The following is a 20261-nucleotide window of genomic DNA, read 5'->3' on the forward strand; positions in this document are numbered from 1 at the left end:
TACTCTGCAGAACCCCTCGCTCCATCAGTACTTGATAGTGTAGCTAAACTCAGCACGGCTCCCCAGTTCTTCTGTGCAGACAGAATGCCACAGACCACCAAGAGCTAGTTCAGGAATGGCTGAGGAAGAGAACAATGGCTTTCCTCCCAGATGCTCTAATGTGCATTTCCAGGAAGTGTGCTCCCCAATCCTGAGAAATGACCCAGTTGACCAGACATGTGTTGGCGTCGGGGGGGCTCTCCCACATGGACAGTATCCTGCTTCCCCAGGTGCATCCCATCATTGCATGCTGATGAGCCTGGCCTGAAGGAAGAACCTGGGCATGTGGTCAGAATCATTGCTTGCTACGTCAAGAGAAAATTCATTTTCCTTGAGGGTTTTTTTCCCCCCAAGTCACGTTTTATGGCTGGAGTTACTCAGCAAATTACTAGGTATAGAAATGCAAAGGTCTTATTGCATTCTATCGACCTGATTGCAGTGTCATTAATTGAAAGATGGGGTGAGCATGATGGATAGTTGAGAACAGGATTTTACATTCCTGTTGGCCTATTGGAAGAAAGCCATATGGAGCAGACAGAAGGAAGCCTTTTGGTCTGACATGAATGATTCTTTCTTTGTCAGTTCTTGTGAGAGCATTATTCAGCCCTAGTGAGATTTACAATGTGAAAGGGTGAACTGTGTCTGCCCTGAAAGGAAAAATCAAAACCCAAGTTGCTTATTTCTGGAGTTGGAAATAATCCATGTTGTATAACTTCCTCTTAGCGATTCCTTATAGATCACATTTACAACACCCCAATCTGACAACAGCTGATTTTAATCCATTTCACTTGTAATATTGCAGTATTTGCATTCATCCTCATCCCTATGACAGGAGTATGTGAAACTTTAGGAAAGGTGGTATGTGTTTGGGGATATTTGTTTTTAACATTATTTCCCTTATTTGATCATTTGACCTACTATTCCTTGGAATTTGCCCATAAATTCAATCGAGGGTTTTTGTGTGTGTACAGAATTGTCCCCATACATATTTCATGGCTAGTTTGTGTGTGAAGGAAAAATTCTTCAGATTGGAAAAGAATATGCCAGCTTATGTTTCACCTGTTTGCAAAGGCAAAGAGCATATCTTTGCTTCCCAGTTGATTGCATGTTAATGAGTCTGGGTAGTTTTCGGTTGTGTTTCTCATGGTAAAGATTTGAAGCTTGGAGTGAATGGGAGGAACAGCTACATTTAAAGCACATCTAAATAGGCCACAGGTCTTCACCCACTCTTCCTGAGCACGTGCCTTTGAAAACTTGCAGAGTTTGGTCCACATTCTTAATGACTCACCTCCTATCTCCTCTTGGCCCTCCCATCCATGTTGTTCAGCTTGTCTCTCTCCAGGTGTTTTTTATTTTTTTTTTGTACCTAGCTGTTTGCAGATGTGGGTAGGTAGGATGCAGACATGGTCATGCCTGTGGCATGGTGTCTCTTTGGAGCACCTACTGAAGATGTACGGAGAGCTTTCTGAGCAGAGACAATGGGTGTTTGCTGAGGGTACCACCTCCCTGACCTTAAGTTTGGTGACAAGTGGAAACCATTTCCTCTGGCTTGTCAGCTGCTTTCAGAGTGGAAAAGAGGCTGCACTCACGTTGGGAGGCAGATTCTGTGGCTGATTGCACAGGCTGCCTTCCCAATGAGATTGTGTCTAAAAAATACCTCCAGCGACAGGCAGGCATATGCTGGCACCTTGGCGTGAAGGAGCTCGCACCTGTGTTTCTTGCTCTTCCCATCCCAGTTCTGGAATGAGGGGTTAAATGATCCCAGAAGCCCTGCCAGGTTTTGATTTGCTATTGTCTCAGCTTCTTCATAGGTTGTCTTTCAATGGGACTAACAGGAAGTGGCCAGGCAAGATACAGCTTCCAAGGAGACATTCCCAGCCACCCACTTCCTCCACCCAGAGCCCATCATTTCCACCAGCTCCCAAGGGTCTAATCAAATCCTGAATCCATCAATAATCAGATCCACTGATCACATCATGATCTGATGAATCCACTGATGATCAGATGTACACTGATCACATCATGATCTGATGAATCCATTCACGATCATCACCCTGGTATGATTGGATCATTTTAAAAATCCATCATTGACATGGGCAGAAGTGAGCCTCCCCTTTCTCCCCCAAGTATCTCCATCCAGTCAAGTTGACCAAACAATCAGGGCTAGGACTTCTCAAGCCCTATCCCTGGGAGAGGAGGGAGGGGATGTGGAAGTGGTGATGAGGAGGATAGAGAAGAGGGTTTACAAAAAATAGTGTTCAGTAGACAGAAGTGGAGGAAAAGTCCTGGGAACATTCTATTAAGAATTAGGAGACAAAACCTATAGATTCAGAGCCAAGTCAATGACAGACTGGTGGGAAGTAAGGGGGCAGAGGGTCTGCAGGTCTGGAGTCCCAGGCACTGACCACAGGGGCAGGAAGGCAGGACATCCTGTCTAGGGGCATGGGCCAAGATGGACACTGCAGTCCAGAGTGAAACTGCTCTAGGCCTCCCTGAGAAGGCAAGGAGAGGAGCTTATTCTACACAGCTCTCCACCACATGGAAAACATGTGTGTGAGCAGCTCAGGCAGCCAAAGCCATGTCCCACCCCACTTGAGATGGAGGACTGCTGGGGATCTATGGAGGACTCTTCCAAATTCAGCCCCCAAGGCCAGCACGGCAGCTGCGTCCCAGCCAGGGTGCCCTGCTAAGCCTTTTCCATAAGAGCTATTGGTCCATTTGGCTGTCCTCAATGTATTACTCGGTATGTATTGATAGCACAATTGTCAGCCCAGCAAACATTTCCCATTTTAATAGTTCACATGAGATGCTTCATTATTGATCTTACAGCACTAAATAAAAATCTCCTTTGTCAAGGGAACATGAAATGGCTTTTAATGGACACAGCCAAATACTTGCTACTAGTTATGGGAAGAAAAATAATCAGCCTGATAGAGATTTGGTTTGGGGATTTTCTGGCTTTTTGGTGACACTGGATATTCCTTCCCCAGCCGACCATCCAAAGGCTGACTCTCAGTGAGAGGAGAAAGAGGAGCCATTGGCCCGAACTTTGCAATGTGCAGGTGGAATGTTTTCTATGCCTCATCTTCCATAGGTCCCCCCACTTCCGTTACAGCCCCAAATGCATGATTCTATCTCCAATAAAAGCAGCTAGGCACTGCAGACATTAACTTCTCACTCAGCCAAAATCTGTTAGTGGATGGTTCCAGGATAGATCCTTCCACTCCTTGGGTTTAGAGCTCTGAGTCCCTATCTCTGCTGTCCTCTTGATTTGATCAACTTTTCCATTAGGACTGCAACCAGATATCTCTGCCATCCCTTTATGTCATCTTCTTCATCTGGGAAGCATGAATAAGGTCCAAAGGCTCCTGGGTTGAAAGCTTGCTGCCATCTGGAGATGAGAGAGATGATTGGGTCATAGAGGTTCTGACTCCACCAATGGGCTCATCCACCAGACATCATAGCTGAATGAACTGTCAGGAGGTGGGACCTTGATAAGTGATTGGATTGTGAGGGCTCTGACTCTACCAATGGGTTCTTTCATCCAGGATGTCATACCTGGGTGGGATCTGGCTCCTACTTGAAAGACAGGGATCAGGAGGCTCACAATTTAAAGCTAGCTCAGATACACACACACACACACACACACAATTGCAATCAATAAGCAGGTTGTAGTGGCAGCTATGCATGTGGGAGTATCATACAAATAGGAAGTTCACACCAGCCCTGGCAACATGAGACCCTATTTCAAAAGTAAACACCCCATCCTTAACCTAAGCAGTAAGAACTGGGACATGGCTCAAGTAGAGAATCTGCTGAGCAGGCGAGGCCCTGTTCAAATCCTAGTACCACCAAAATATAATAATAATAACTTAAGGTACCCTTGGAAAGTCTTGATCGATGTATGTTCTTCCTGGACATCTCCCCTGGGCTCCTCACTGAGGATAGGGGACAGCTTGATTTCTTGAGAAGGGATTAAGAGTTGTGCAATCTCCCTGGCCTTACTAACAAAAGACACTGAGCAGATAAATTTTACAGCAATCAATCTCATCATTAACAAGTGGTAGCCATTTATCTCCATGATAAATCTCATCATTATAAATTGTTTCTACTCCTTATGGAGCTGTTGAGTCATAACTCAGAGCTGAGGCTACATGTGGAACTTACATAGGGCAACAACGGTCCTGGCACCTTATTTCCAAATGGAAGAAACCTGCCAAGGACTCTGGAAGTTTACAAATGCAAATAGACCCCCTGAGGCAGGAGAGATGCAGAAACAAGAAAATCGTATCATTTTTAATAAATATTAAAAGTGTCAAACTCAGAAATCAGAACAAAAAGTAGGTAGTACCCTTCCACCAACTCCATTAAGATATCAAAACACAGCCAGGGCACCTGTAAATCACACCAGTAATCCCAGCTACTCGGAGGCTTTAAAATGAGGATCATGGTTTGAAGCCAGCCCAGGCAGGAAAGTCCATGAGACACTTATCTCTAATTAACCACCAAAAAGCTGAAAGTAGAACTGTGCCTCAAGTGGTAGAGCATCATCCTTGACCAAATGAAAAAAAAATAACTAAGGGGCAGCACGCAGGCCTTGTGTTCAAGCACCAGGACTGGCACGAAGAAGGAGGAGGAAGAAGAGGAAGAGGACAAAGAGCAGGAGAAGGGAAATGAGGAGGAGCAGGAGGAGGAGGAAAGCTCCAGTGACTGAGGGATCCTGTATAGTTCAGACCAGAGGCAGCCTCAGCTGACTCCCTGACATAAGAAGGATGTTTCAGACTATTATAAGTAGCCCAGACTGTCCTAGAACTCTTGATCTTCCTGCCTCAGCCTTGCAAGTGCTAGGATTTCTGGTGAGTGCTATCAAGCACAGCCCTGCCTCCCCCCCCTTCCCTCAGGATGGGTCACCATAAGCAATGAGACAGGCTGAGCCCATTCTAGCATCATCAGCAAGCGGCTCCGTGAGCTCCCAGGGAGGAGAAAGGATAAAGTATGAAGGTCACTTTGGACCCTGGATCTCCCAAGGTCACACAGTGGTTAAACCAGAGCCAGGGGCCCCAAGCCACAGCACCAGGAGCCCCACATTCCATAGGGCCACTAGTTCCTCTGAGCCAAATAAAGACATGTAGCGAAGGGCAGAAAAGGGATGTCTGTGTCAGGTAATAGATAATGACAGCTCTTCTGTATGTCTTCGGCCATCTTTGGAGAGAGATGTTTGCTTTAGGTTCAACAGAAAGAATCAGGGCGGGAGGAGAGGAGGTGAGCAGAGGGAAAGCAGGGCCTGGTCACCAGTGCGTTCAGAACTGGCCAGAGGTGGCTTCAGAAGTGGACTGACAGTTCGTGGTCTTAGGAGAGGTCAGGTGGTGATCCATGGTCTCAAGAGGGGTCAGGTGATAAGCAGCTGCACCTGGCTCTTCGGATGTGAGGAGCCAGGGACCTGCTGGTCATTGTGAAGGATGATCCTTACCCACTGCCATGGCCACGGTGCTCCAGACTCTATACCCACTGTCACTCCATGGCCACACTCTCCTAACTCCTGACCCACTGCCATGGGTCAGTCAGAGCACTTCTGATTCCCCAAAAGGCTACCATCTTCCTTGATAGCTGTTTGCAGCCATGGACTCTGACCACCAAGCTCACCCCAGTCTCAGCCCCCCTGTGTGACCCTGGTTCCCATCACCAACCCCTGCACATGGAGTTTCTTCTGGGCAGAGGTCACCCCTTCTCCCCGGGCAGTGGCTCCGAGGACCCCATCCGGGCACAATGGATACACTAAGCGGACACTGAAATGCATGGGCTGGTTTTCCACAGACCTCATTTATCCTAATGGAGCACTAATAACCATGTTTTAAATGTGAATACTGTACTATGTGTCTCCATTAGCTTGCTGTGAGCAGCGAGCAAATGAAGGACAGGATTTCAGAGCATAGAAGGATGGGGAGCAGAGGAAGAAGGAAGCCCCCTGGTGGGGGAGGGAGAGTCTCAAGAGAGCCACTTGGAAAATTCCTGGGTTTCATTACTCTAACCTCGGGGCCTCAAGGACCTCCTGTCCTTACAGGAACTGCCAGTCTCAGCAAATTCTCCAGCTGCTGTTTCTTGAAAGTGCATCTTAATACCAAAAATGTCCCTTAGCAGGGCTAAGAACACAGAGGTCTCCAGGGGCCCATTCACTCACCCGCTGGCTTGGGGCTGGGGGGGGGCGGGGGAGGGTGCTGTTTCATCTCTGCTATTGCATTAAAGCAGGTAGAAAAGAAAACGGTGGCAAAGAGTGGACCTCTGTTCTGTCTAACTGTGTGTGTGTATATGATTGCTCCCCACCCCATCACCCCAAGCAAAGTTTCATTACTTAGTGGGGATAAAAAAAAAAAGCTAGATCAACCTAACAATAGTCTATAATTAATTTGCAAATGGTTTCAGAGAGCAATTATGCCATTAGTCCAAGTGCCTTTGACTTCAAAGAGTTCTCTCAGGCTCTCCTCCACACTGGGAAAGGAGGCTCCAGAGGAGCATAAATGAGTGGCAGGAGACCACAGCATGACTGCCATCCCTACGCACATACACAGGGGCACAACATCCTGCAGAATCCCCCATGGGAAGGAGACCAGCAGTGGCTCCAAGTGACAGCCCAGTAGGGGTCTCAGCCCCTGGGAATATCTGGCCACAGGACAAAGAAGGTGCCATAGGTGCCCTGCCCCCAGCACAACTCTTCCATCATCCAGTAACTGGTCTTGGCTGTTCCCACAAACTGAAGCTCAAATACGCACATATATATATGTGTGTGTGTGTGTGTGTGTGTGTGTGTGTGTGTGTGTGTGTGTATATATATATACATAAATATGTATATGGCACATACATATATATGTAGATATATATATATACACATATCCTGTAATTTTGCAATTCCAGCCACTAGGGAGGTGGAGTTAGGAATTTGGCTCTCCTGAGACATAGACAGACACTGACAGTGCTCACTGCCCCCAGAGCTCGGCACATGTGGCAGGATGGGAGGGATCCAAGCAGATGTTCACCCCCTGCATCATGGGCAGGGAGTTTGTTACATGGAGTACCAACTGTTGAATGTTGGGTGCTACAATCATAGTATCTATTTATGTGGTAATCTCCAATCATGCATCTATCTAATCAGTGCAAATAAGGTGGCACAACCACACTACCTTGGCTACTAAGATGGGAACCTATCACCACCAATCCACCCACCCACCCATTGATTGGTTTGGGCTAGCTGTCCTCTGGAAACCAGTGTTTTACACCCCAGATCCATCCAAACCCCAAGAGCTCCACTCCAAATAAAGGGACACGGTGAGGGGCAAGTAAAGGACAATTCTTCCATGGTGGCCATGGGGTGGAAAACAGCTTGGGCACATCATCAGCTATCTTTGGGGTACAGACATTTGCCTTCGGTTAAATAAGGAGACTTGGCTGGGAATGTGGCTTAGTGGTAGGGTGCTTGCCTAGCATGCATGAAGCCCTGGGCTTGATTCCTCAGTACCACATACACAGAAAAAAACAAAAGCAGTGCTGTGGCTCAAGTTATAGTACACTAGCAAAAGAAGCTCCGGGACAGTGCCCAGGCCCTGAGTTCAAGCCCCAAGACTGGCAAAAAATAAAAAATAAGGAGACTTGAGGACAAAGGTATGCCAAGTTAAAATGGCCACCAGTCCCTGTGTGGCCTAGGTGGTGATCATTCTGGTCCTTGTTTCTGGTGGATTCTGGAGAGGCATGATGGCTGTCTCAGCTGGTCAGGATGAGCATATCCTGTGTCCTGTGGGGTGATCTGTCCTGAGGAGCTCTGCCGGCCCTCAGTGGTGGCTTCATCCCTTGTCATTAAGAAATTATCAATTTGTCTGGTCCTTCCTGAACCCTAAAGTGATTGCAAAGCAATGGCTGGAAAAATGGTTTAGAGCAGAGACACATACAACATGAGTTAGAGGTATGAGACTCTGCCCTCACTTTTAGTTCATTTGTGGGCCCAACAAAAGTGGCTTTGAAGCAACTGTCACTTCATGCACAATGAGAATTAGTCATTTTTCTTTTTTCTTTTTGGCTGGTCCTTGGGCTTGAACTCAGAGCCTGGGTGCTATCCCTTCACTTTTTTTGCTCAAGGTTAGTGTTCTACCACCTGAGCCACAGCTCCACTTCTGGCTTTTAGGTGGTTATTTGGAGATAAGAACTTCATGGATTCACCTGCCCAGGATGGCTTCGAACTTCGATCCTCAGATCTCAGCCTCCTGCATAGGAGGCACCAGGGCCAGCAGAATCACACACACACACACACACACACACACACACATATATATATATATATTTAAATGGGCTTGTCTGAAATGTTTTGCAGGCCATACTGAGGTTGTACTTAGGGCCTCATACCACACCCAAGCTCTCTTCACTTCAATTATCTTTGAGATGGGGTCTCAACCAATCAGCTGGCCTGTCATAGTCAGTGGCCCAGGCCATGCAGGCCACTTCCCAAACTCCTGAAAACCTCCTTTAACCCTCCACGGACACCATCTGAGGGCTTCCTAAACCGGAGAAACTGATCCTTTCTCTCTCAGCTGCACATTTGAGTGATCAAGCTGAGCAGGACTGAACTTCCCACAGCTCAATGGAAGGCAGCCTGGGAGACTACTTCCCACCAGTGGCCTCAGAGGGACCCTGAAGCAGCCATGCCCTTTTGGCCACCCCCCCACACAAACCCCTCTGAGAATGTCTCTTTCCCCTCCCTGTCAAAATCCACCTGGGGCTTGACAGGGAAGCTGTCAGTGTGAGCTATAATCCCAGGCAGGCCTGGAGTCTAAGCTAAATTGCTCGTGCCACTGTGATGATGAACTCATTCTGCAGGGAATTGGAAATCATTTTTTGTCATCATCCAACAGAGTTCCTTTATCAAGCAGTTCCTGATAATGCAACCGACAAGGAGCTGAAGGGAGACATGGAAATGGGGGGAGGGGCGGGAGGAAACAAGCCTCCATGTGTGTGTGTACATGTGTGTGTGCATGAACTGTATGTGTGTTTGTGTCTGTGCACATGTGTATATGGATGTGTATATGCTCATGTTCATGTGTGCATGCTTGTGTGTGCATACATGTGTTTGCGTGTGCTTGCATGTTGTATGTATGTGTGTGTGTATCCCAAAACACACCCTGATCCAATGCTATCCCACGTGCTCCTCATTCTCCCATCTGTAACATAACACCTGAGGCAATTGGCCTACAGGATGAAAGGTTTCTTTTTGTTCTGGCCCACTTGGCCCTGTTGCTTTGGGTTGTGGAGGGGTAGAACACCGTGGTGGAGATCACCAGGTGGGGCAAAATGGCTTCACCCCCACTGGAGACAGACAGAAGAAAAGCAGGGCCAGGCTCCTAACAGCCCCTGCGCGGCCAAGTCTCAATGACCTCACTTCCTCCCTGTGGACCACGCCCCCATTAGCCTTCCTTCCCTAGGCCACACCCCTATGGCCTTACTTTCTTCTCTAGACCCCAATGCTCTTACTTCCTCCTTCTAGGCCACGACTCAAATTCATGGGGTCTCTAGGCCACTTTCCCAATACCATCACTTCCGCCTCTAGGCCGTGCCTCTTACAGGTTCCACTGCCTGCCCATGGTGTGGGGCTGCAGGCCAAGCTGTCAGCCCTGGGCCTTTTCGGGACTGGGACTCAGGCCTTGCCCAGCCTCCCCAAGGGGCACCTGGGTCCTGTGGCCCAAGCCCAGCCCACCGCAGAGCTGGTGTCTGGAAGCCAGCTGGGCTGCCTTGGCAAGCATCTACACCCCATGCCCCACTGCTCCTGGGAAGCGGGGCAGGGCCGGACGCCAACTGTCTGGGCCCATATCATTTCAACTACCAGCTGAGAACCCTGAAGCCCAAGGCGAAGGCATCAGCCAGGGTCAGCCAGGCTAGGAGCTGCAGGGACAGTGCCCGGGCGCTGAGTTCAAGCCTCAGGACTCGTCCCCATCCCTCCCTGCCCATAACTAATCTTCCCTAAGGTTCATTAGCTGCTGCACTTGTTATGCAATCCTCGTAGAACTGTGCTCATAGTAGGTCAGCAAGGAATATCCATGACTCAATAAAGAAGAGACCAGGCTGCAAAAATAAAAAATAGCAAGACACACAGGGCCAGGGCCAGCCTTGGCTGTTCTCCTCCTCTACACACACACACACACACACACACACACACACACACACGGCTAAGCCTTCCAGCCTCCTGAAGCAAAATCTGTAACCCAATAATGTCAGCCCCAACAAGGGGGATGAATTTGATCCAGGAAAAATACCATCCCTGGCAACCCTGAAGAATATTAAGGTCTTAACAGCCCGTGGTTTAGAATTGTCATGGAAGGCGAGCTGGAAATAATTACACACCTGTTACTCAAAACTCAGCAGTAAAAAGGAATTTACATGAGTGTATAAATTACCTTCCCAGCGATATAAATTAGGATTTGAGTGCAGGCTGAGATTTCCCAGGAAGTCAAGCAGCTGGGGCCCATCCCCCAGGCACCAGGGGACCTCAGCTGAGGGGGGATCTAAAGGCCACTGTCACCAGCCCTGCTGGAAGGTTCCATGACTCCACAGACCACCCTTGGAGAGGAGTGCTGGCCCCTGAAAGTCCAGCCTGAGCTTGGCAGAGAACAAAGCAGTCTTCTTCCCTCTCCTCCAGTCTCCCCTGGACAGAGATTCCCCCAGGGTTTTTTACAGCTCTACGTTTACATTATCTACACTTCCCTTATGGATGCTGGGGACTGTCTCCTGTGGTTCGAGCTACCATGATGATAGGGTACTTGAGGTGGGCTGGTTTAGAAGACATGGAAGTTTCTTATTACAGCATTCAAGGTCAAGGGTAAACTTGCTGCACCAGGCCATGGCAGAAGATGCCAGATCAGAGAGCAGGACGGAGGCGAACCTCAACCTCAGGAGCCCTCCTGCCATACCTGATCCACTCTGTTCCATTAATCCACACCACAGACCCACTCTCCTCACTTTGGATTCAGTTCCCACCTTCAAACCTCAGCCATGACACCAACTGCCACTGGTCTGACTCGTGGCAAGCATGGACCAAGCAGTTTGGAATCCCAGACTGTCTTTGCAGGAGCTTTGGAGTCTGCAGAGGCATTTCCACTGGCCCTCCTTGGGTCTGCAGGAAGCATTCCCATTGGTCCTCCTTGGGTCTGCAGGAGAAATGCCCATTGGCCCTCCATGGGTGAGCAAGAGGTATTCCCATTGGCCCACCTTGAGTCTGCAGAGGCATTCTTATTGGCTCCTCTTGGACACACACCCACCTCCTGGACCAATCACTCTTTTTATTGTTTGTTTATTTATGTGGTGCTGAGGAATGGAACCCAGGGCTCATGCAGGCTAGGCAAGTACTCTACCACTGAGCCACCTTCTCAGTCCCCAATCACTCTTGAGAGGGGCTGGAGTGCTGTGATTGGCTGGGCTTAGGTCACATGCCCCTCACTGGTGATGCTGGTGATGGGAAGAATGGTTTTGTGCCACCACAAAGGTGAAGAAATGGGACAGGACAACACCCAGAGGAAATGGGGCTGGTCCTGAGGCAATGGCGAAGCCAGGTGCTCGGGGCATCAGCGAAGAAGGCAGCACAGGCCTCTACCCTGTGGCTGGGTCCTTCCCCCTGCCATGGCCACAACCTGGGGCCTGCCTGGTCTGAGGCATCCAGTCTCTCTCCCAGGGAGCCTGGTGAGTCAGAGAGTAGCCCTGAGCTTGGGCAGGGGGTTGTGACCTTCAGCAGATCCTCAGGATGCTCCGGGACAGAGCCATTTGGAAGGCCATCCAGGTAAGCCCAAGGCCCTGTATGCATTGCCAGTGGAAGGGCAGACCGTGGTGTGAACTTCCTGGGAAGCTCTGCACAGAGCTGGGGGCCTGTGAGCTGGGTCCAAAGGGGCAGACTGGACGTCTTAGTAGGGGTTACTTACAGAGCAGGAGACAGCTATGAGCCCCTAGCCTGTACCACCCAGTGAGTCATCACGAGGACCCTGGAAGACAGACACACATATACTACTACCCCTAAATTCTCCTGTGACTCTGTCTTTAACAGAATCTAGGTCAGAGCACCACCTAGTGTCAAGCCCGCAGAGTAGCTGCAGGTGGAATATGGGATGGCCTGCTTGCACCCTGCTTGCTGTCACCCAGGATCCAGCCAAGGGAAGGAGGTCTTGTGTGCTGCAGTTCACCTGGTCCAACAGCTAAGTAATGACTTGCTACAAGATGGTGTTACTCCAACTCCAGCAAGGACAGGACCTATACACCTAGAGATCAGTGCTGTGACCTGGAGCTCAGCACTCCTCATGGATAAACAAACCCCTAAGGGTTCACCTAGCCTCACCGAACAACCTCTCTGGGAAGAGAAGGCTGGATGGTGAACCCAAATTCAGAGGTGCAAGATAAGCAGAGCTTAGTTAAGGTCATGCCAAGGACATGACTGCAGTGAGTCTAGATTCCTTCCTGAAACCCATCTGCAAAAGGGGAGAGGGGCTGAGCACATCAGGGCACACCTTTCATCCCATTTACAGAGAAGACATAGGTAGAAGGATCTCAGTCGGAGGCTGACACTGGGCAAAATTGCAAGGACTTTCTGAAAAAGTATCTATAGCAGCTGGGCACTGGTGGTTCAAGCTTTTCATTCTAGCCAATCAGGAAGCTGAGATCTGAGGATCACGTTTCAAAGCCAGCCCGGGCAGGAAAGTCCGTGAGCTCTTAACTCCAATGAAACAACAGGAAGCCAGAAGTGGTGCTGTGGCTCAAGTGGTAGAGTGCTCACCTTGAGCTGAATAGCTGAAGGACAGTCCCCACGCCCAGAGTTCAAGCCCCACAACTGACAAAAAAAAAAACTTAATTAAAACTGTTGCTGGTGTGCCAGTGCTTCCCGCCACCATCCCCAGACTTCACCCCACCAGTCCCTAGAGAGATACCAATTATCTCCCCGGGGGATGTGAAGTGTTCAACACGCTCTCTCCTAAATGACACGAATCTTTAACATATTATACCTAAAAAATAAATTCATATAGCACTTTTCTGAGAAAAAGAAATGCTCCAAGTTTGGATGGATGGATGGATGGATGGATGGATGGATGGATGGATGGATGGATGGATTGTGGACAGATGGAGGATGAATTGATGGATGAACGGATGGTAAAGAGGAGGATCAGGGTTGGAGGGTAGAAAGATGGATGATAGATGAATTGATGAGTGGGTGAATGGATGGATGGGTGGATTGTGGATGGATGAGCATGGATGATAGATGGATAGATTGAGTGGGTGGATGGATGATGTGTAGATAGTGGATGGGTGAATGGATTTTGGATGACTGATGAGTAATTGGGATTGGATTAATGATGGATGGATGGGTGGATGGACAGATGGTGGAGAGATGGATGAGGGATGGATGGGTAGATATATGGATGATGGATGGATGAATTGACGGGTGGTAGGTGGAAATATATTTGGTCTTTGCTCCTCTTAGCACAGAACTTCAAAAATCTTCTTTAAGAAGATATTAAAGTGAATCATGTTTTGAGGGTGAGATTCTTGCTAAGCCATCTTGACAGGATTCTTGCTAAATCTGGGTGATGTAAAGATGAGCGAGCCACCTGGAGAGACTTCAGAAAAGCCCCTAAACTTTGGTGCCATTGGGTTATTATGGGGGAAGACTGCCCCCTAGTGTCCAAAGAGCTGAACAGCAGGAGCCTGAAGAGACCATGAAATGGTCAAAGCAGATTGGTTGCCCCCAAAAAATCTAATGATACACTTCTTGCCATGTTGTGTGTGTGTGTGTGTGTGTGTGTGTGTGTGTGTGTGTGTGTGTGTGTGTGTGTGTGTGTGTGTGTGTGTGTGTGTGTGTGAGTTCTGAACCTTGAATTCAGGGCATGTTCCTGAGCTTTTGTGTTCAAGACTAGTGCTCTACCACTCAGGCCACAGCTCCACTTTCAGCTTCTTTGGGTGGCTAATTGCAGAAGAGTCTCACAGACGTTCCTGCCCAGGCTGGCTTTGAAAAGTGATCCTCAGATCTCAGCATCCTGAGTAGCAAGGATGACAGAAATGAACCTTGCTTTTGCCACCTTTTAATATTTGCAACTGGTTATATTTTTTATTTACTTTGTTAATTTAGAGATGATATACAGTGGGATTACATTCACATTCGCCAGGTAATAAATACATTTCCTTTCATAGAGTATCATCTGTTTCCCTCAGCCTCTCCCATTCCCTCCCTTCTATCTGCACCCATGAGTTGCATAGTTGGCTTTCATCCATGTTTAGGACACTCCACTGCCGCACTTTTTCACCCTTTTCCCTCAGATTCTATGCTCTCCCCTCCCTTTCCACAGATGTTCATGTGAATACACTATCTCTATAAGGTAAAGAACACAGAGTCATCATATAAATAAAAAAAACTAAGAAAAAAGTTAGTTATTTCCATATCTTTGGAGTTCATTTCAGTATGTGTATTATATAAATAAAAAGAGGTGCTTGGGTATTACACCTTTGTGATTCTCTCCTAAGACGATCCTCTTTTGGTCTCACTGTATGTGAGTATCTAGATTTCTGTATAATTTGTCATATACCAGTGTGTTTCAGATCTAACCCACATATCAGGGAGAATATGCGCTATTTGTCTCTGTAATCTTGGCTTACCTCACTTAACATAATTTGTTCTAGTTCCATCCAATTCCCTGCAAATGATATTTTCTTCTTTCTAATGGTTATGTAAAATTCCATTGTACACACTTTCATTGTTGTTGTTGTTGTTGGTGGTGGTGGTGGTGGTGGTCATGGGGCTTGAACTCTGGGCATGGATGCTCTTCAGCTCAAGGCTAGCACTCTTACCACTTGAGCCACTTGAGCCAAAGCATCACTTCCAGTTTTCTGGTGGTTTATTGGAGATAAGAGTCTCATGGACTTTCTCATGGGCTGGCTTTGAACCATGATCCTCAGATCTCCGCCTCTTGCATAGCTAGGATTACAGGCATGAGCCACTGGCACCCGGCACCACATTGTTTTGATCCATTCATCTATTGTGGGGCATCTGGGCTGTTCCCATATCTTAGCTATTGTGACTAGTGCGACAATAAACATGGATATGCAGGTGTCCTAATCATGATGTTCAGGGTAGATGCTGGGTATGGCTGGGTCATAGGGAAGGTCTACATTTCGTTTTTTGAGGAACCTGCAGATAGTTTTCCAGAGGGGTTGTATTAATTTACATTCCCACAAGAAATACAGTAAGGTTCCTTTTTCCCCACATTCCCCCCACCCCCGCCCCAGCATTATTTGTTGTCCAAATTCAGAATATTGGCCAGTATAACCAGGGGTGAGATGGTATCTTGTTTTTTGTTTTTGTTTTTGTTTTTTGTTTTTTGGTCAGTCATGGGCTTGAACTCTGGGCCTGGGACTGTACCTCAGCTCTTCAGCTCAAGCCACAGTGCCACTTCTGGCTTTTTCTGCTTATGTGGTGCTGAGGAATTGAACCCAGAGCCTCATGCATGCAAGGCAAACACTGCCACTGATCCACCTTCCCAGCCTTTAGGGTTGTTTTGATTTGCATTTCCTTTATGGAGGGGGATGATGAGCATTTTATCTATGGACAGAGATGATAAGCATTCCTCCTGTATTTCTTTTTATTCTTACCTCTTCTGAAATTCCCTCTTTTGCTTCCTTGCCCATTTAGTGATTGGTATATTAGGTTTAACAGAGGTTGGTTTCTTGAGCTCCTTGTATTTTTTTGGCTATTAAGCCTTTGTCTGATGTATTTGGGGTAAAGATCTTCTCTCAGTCTGCTAGCTGCTAGTTGTCTTTCTAGGTGAATAACTACGTGCAGAAACTTTTTTATTTTGATGTAGTCCCACTTATCAAGTCTCTCTCCTCTCTGTTGTGCCCCTGGGACTTTATCCAGGAAGTTTCTGCTGTACCTGTAAGTTCTAATCTGTTACATTTCTTTAAAGACCCAAGCAAAAGGCTTTTAAAAATACATACCTTGTCCTTATTTTCATTTTGTATTTTGAGAAGATGTTTTGTTATGTAGTCCAGGCAGGCCTCAAACTCATGATCCTCCTGCCTCAACCTCCCAAGTGTTAGAATTTCAGACGTGCCCACATCCAGCTCCCCAGATCTTCCTAGGCAGCACAAGTCAGTTGTTTAGAAGGAGGTCTCTTGATTTGGGTTTGTTTGGTGGTTTCACAAAATATGAAACCAGGCATGGTGGTGCATGCCCATAATCCCAGGAACACAGAGGTGGTGGGAGGAATTTAAAGCCAGCCTGGGGGCTGGTAATGTAGCTCAGTAGGAGAGCACCTGCCTAGCATGCCTGGAGTTCTGGGTTCAATTTCCAGCACCACAAAAAATAGATAAAAAAGAGATCTAAGTGTTTGCAATTAGAATGTGTCTTAAAGTTTTAAAGTGCTGGCCTTGTGCACAAAAGCTCAGGGACAGCACCAGGCCTCAAGTTCAAGCCCCACAACTGACTAAAAAATAAATAAAAACAAATCAAGCCAGCCTGGACTAACATTTCAATCCAGTTTCTATACCCCAGTTGGGACCAAAAGGTTTGTTGGGTTTTTTGTTTGTTTTCTTTGTTTGTTTGTCTTTGCCAGTCCTAGGGCTGGAACTCTGGACCTGAGTTCTGTCCATGAGCCTCTTTGTGCTCAAGGCTAACACTCTACCACTTGAGCCATAGCACCACTTCTGGCTTTTTCTGAGTGGTTTATTAGAGATAAGACTGTCAAGGACTTTCCTGCCCAAGCTGGCTTCCAAACATGATCCTCAGATCTCAGCCTCCTAGAGTAGCTAGGATTACAGGATTGAGCCACTGGCACCTGGATTCAAGGATTTTTTGTTTTGTTCAATGAGATTGCATAATATCCAGAGTGGTAGTACATGCCTGTAGTACCAGCAACTCAGGAGACCAAGGAATAGTAATATTTAAGCTCAAGAATTCCACGACCTAGCCTAGACAGCATAGGAAGACCCCTTCTCAAAAGAAAGAGCTTGTGCAGGGTGTACCCATGTCTGACACTGGGTGTGGAATGAGCCAGGCTGGTTAGCTGCATGGATGGTGTGTGCCTGCTCTTCTAGACTCACTGCCCCTTCCCCTTCATTTCATCCTGGAATGCAGGACAGCATCCAAAGAGGAGTTCCAAATGCTCAACATCAGAAAGTCCTTTTTTGTGCCAATCCTGGGGCTTGAACTCAGGGCCTGAGTGCTGTCTCTGAACATTTTTTTTTTTTTTGCTGGGGCGCTACCACTTCTGGCTTTTTGGTGGTTGATTGAAGGGAAGAGTCTCACTTTGGTGCCCCAGCTGGCTTCGGGCCATGATCCTCAGATCTCAGCCTCCAAAGTTGTTGGAATTCCAGGAGTGAGCCACCAGCTCCGGACTGAGACACTTCCTCTCCTAGGGGACTCCCTCACCAGATATTAGCTGTACCCCAAACCAAGCAAGCAACCCCCATTCATCCCCCTGTATGCGCCTCATAAAGATTTTAGGGAGCTGTTCAATTGCAGAACGATGCAGGCAATTAACCTCCATCCTGGTTTTATTAAGGGAAGATGTTGCAATTGCAAGAACAGAGCCAGCATCCTTGGTTCAGAAGGCAGGGCCACCGAGCCCAGGGGCCAGGCTGAATGGGTACACACAGGCCGGAGGCTCGTGGCTAATGGGCTGCTGGCATATGGCCCTCAGAAGGCTGGCACGCAGCCCTGGGGAAGGTTCTGGACAAGCTGGACTGAGCCAGCTCCCCATGTATGATGGGTGAAGGCGAGTTCACCCCGAGTGGGGTTTGAGTCATAAAAGTCTGCCTTGTTGCCTTTCTGGCATAAACTCGTCCTGGCACACATGGCTTCCACCCATGCACATGCAACTTCATGTCAGATGTATCTACAAGGAAGGGGAGGGAGAGGGAGAGAGAGGAGGGGGGAGAAAGGTGGAGAAGTGGAAGGAAGGAGGAGAGAGGAGAAGGGAGGGGAGGGAGAGGAGAGGAAGAGAGGAAAAAAGGGAGAGGGAGAAAGGAAAAGAGGGAGAGGGGAGAGAGGCAGAGGAGGGAGAGGGAAAAAGGAAAAGAGGGAGAGAGGGGAGAGAGGCAGAGGAGGGAGAGGGAAAAAGAAGGAGTGAGAAAGACAAGAGGGAGGGAGATAAAAAAGAAACAGAGAGAGGGCGAGGGAGATAGAGGAGAGGGAGAGAAGAGAGAGGGAAAGAGGGAGGGAGAAAGAAGAGAGAAAGGGAAAAAGAGAGGGAGAGAGGAAGAGAGAAGAGAGGGAGAGAGGAAAAGAGGGAGGGAGGAAGAGAGGGAGGGAGGGAGAGAGAGGGAGGGAGAGAGAGGGAGGGAGAGAGGGAGAGGGAGAGAACGGGAGAGGGAGGGAGAGGAGGGGGGAGGGACAGAGGGAGAGAAGGAGAGGGAGAGGAGGAGAGAGGGAGGAAGAGAGAGGTAGATGAGTCCCTGGAAAGCTGAGCTCTGACGTAGGCCAGCTGGGAACCCTGCCCCTCTAGCTGTAAATTGCATAGGTCTCCGGTTTCCTAGCAATGGTCTCTGATTGGCCCCAGCCCTGTCTGTCTGCCCACTGCCCGCCCCTTCCCTAGGGCGGGGCTAGTAAGGGTGATTGACACCGAAGCTGGGAGGCCCAACCCCGCCCCAGCGTCCTGGACGCAATTACCATGAATCCTGCCAATTCTGAAGGGTGCAGCACCTCCTCCCAGCTGCCTCCTTTTGGTGAAGCAAGGGTCTGGATGTGGGGGGAGGGAGGCGCCTCCCATCTAGCGGGGCCCAGGTTGGAGTGAGGCTGAGTTTGGGAGGCCCAGCAGGGAGGCTCGGCCAGGGAGGCCTGGTGAGGGGGAGGGGGGAGGAAGGGGAAGGGAAATTTGCTGGGGTTCCAGAGGGAGAAGTCCAGGGCTGGACTCCCACCACACCCCCGACCTGGGAGGAGCTTGTGAGGCAGTGACAAGCAGAACCAGGACCACCAGAACAGGGGCAGTGGACAAGGAAGGTCCATGTCAAAGCCCCTCTTGACCACCTCTTCCCATCAAGCCAAGGGCACGTTGGAAGTAAGGGTGGGAGCTCAGCATGAGACACTTCCCCCAGTCCAAGACAACTAGATGCCTATCTGCTATTAGAAGTGTGTGTGTGGGGGGGTGGAATTCCCGGGCCGAGCTTGGTAACACATGCATTTAATCCCAGTTACCATTGAAGAAAAGGGTCCTAAGGCTCCCCAGGAAAAAGCATGAGACCCTATCTGAGAAAGAATCTCAAATAAAAAAAGGGCTGGAAGCATGGCTCAAGTGGCAGAGCACCTGCCTAATAAGCAAGACATCCTGAGTTCAAACCAGCAAAGCAAAAAATAAAAGTCTTTCAAACATGCTCTCCTGGCTCCACTGACTTCTTACTCTGCCAACCCTTCCCTGATGCAGCTATATAGTCCTGCAGTCCAAGAACACAGCTTCAGCACCCAGAGCAGACACAAAGACACTGGCTGTGTTCAAGGCCAGCTGCCAGGTGCTCATCTAAATCCACAGTTTGGAAAGATGACCACAAGCCATCCTTCCTCCCCGAAAGTGGCTGTGGGGTTGCTGTCTGCTCAGAACTGTCTGCAGTTGAACAGACCCATGCCACACTTAAGACACAGACCACTGCTTTCCCTTCAGGACTTGCTGGCACCTGGCACTGCTTTTTATTTACCTTGTCCAGGACCCAAGTCCCAGGCTGGGAATTTAGTCTCTTCCCATCTCTTCCTCAAAAATTGGTCTGACCTGAAGCTTTGAAACTATTAGAGGAAACACTTCAAGACCACCAGGTAGGTGTGGTGGCTCCTGCCTGGAATCCTAGATACTTGGAGGCTACGAACAGGAGGACTAGACAGAAAAGTTCAAGATATCCTACCTTAACCCATAGCTGGGCACAGTGGCATATGCCTGTCATCTCAAGCTACATGAAAGGCTGAGATTGGGAGGATCATGGTTCCAGGCCAGCCAAGGCAAAAATAAATAAATAAATAATATAAATATCCTCAAAACTTCATCTGTACAGAGGGAAGTGGAATGGGGCAACCTGTTCTTGTGGTTCCAACAACAGAGCACCTAAAGCAGCCAGGACATGGGGAATGGAAAGCCTGCCCTAAAAACAATAAGCAAGGAATAAGGATGGAGGTGTAGCTCAGCAGTATTATGCCAGCTTAGTAAGTATGGGACCCTGAGCTCAAACACAAGCACAGA

This window comes from Dipodomys merriami, unplaced genomic scaffold (assembly GCF_024711535.1).
Source record: "Dipodomys merriami isolate MVZ:Mamm:240054 unplaced genomic scaffold, mDipMer1.0.p SCAF_1108, whole genome shotgun sequence".
Taxonomy (NCBI): domain Eukaryota; kingdom Metazoa; phylum Chordata; class Mammalia; order Rodentia; family Heteromyidae; genus Dipodomys; species Dipodomys merriami.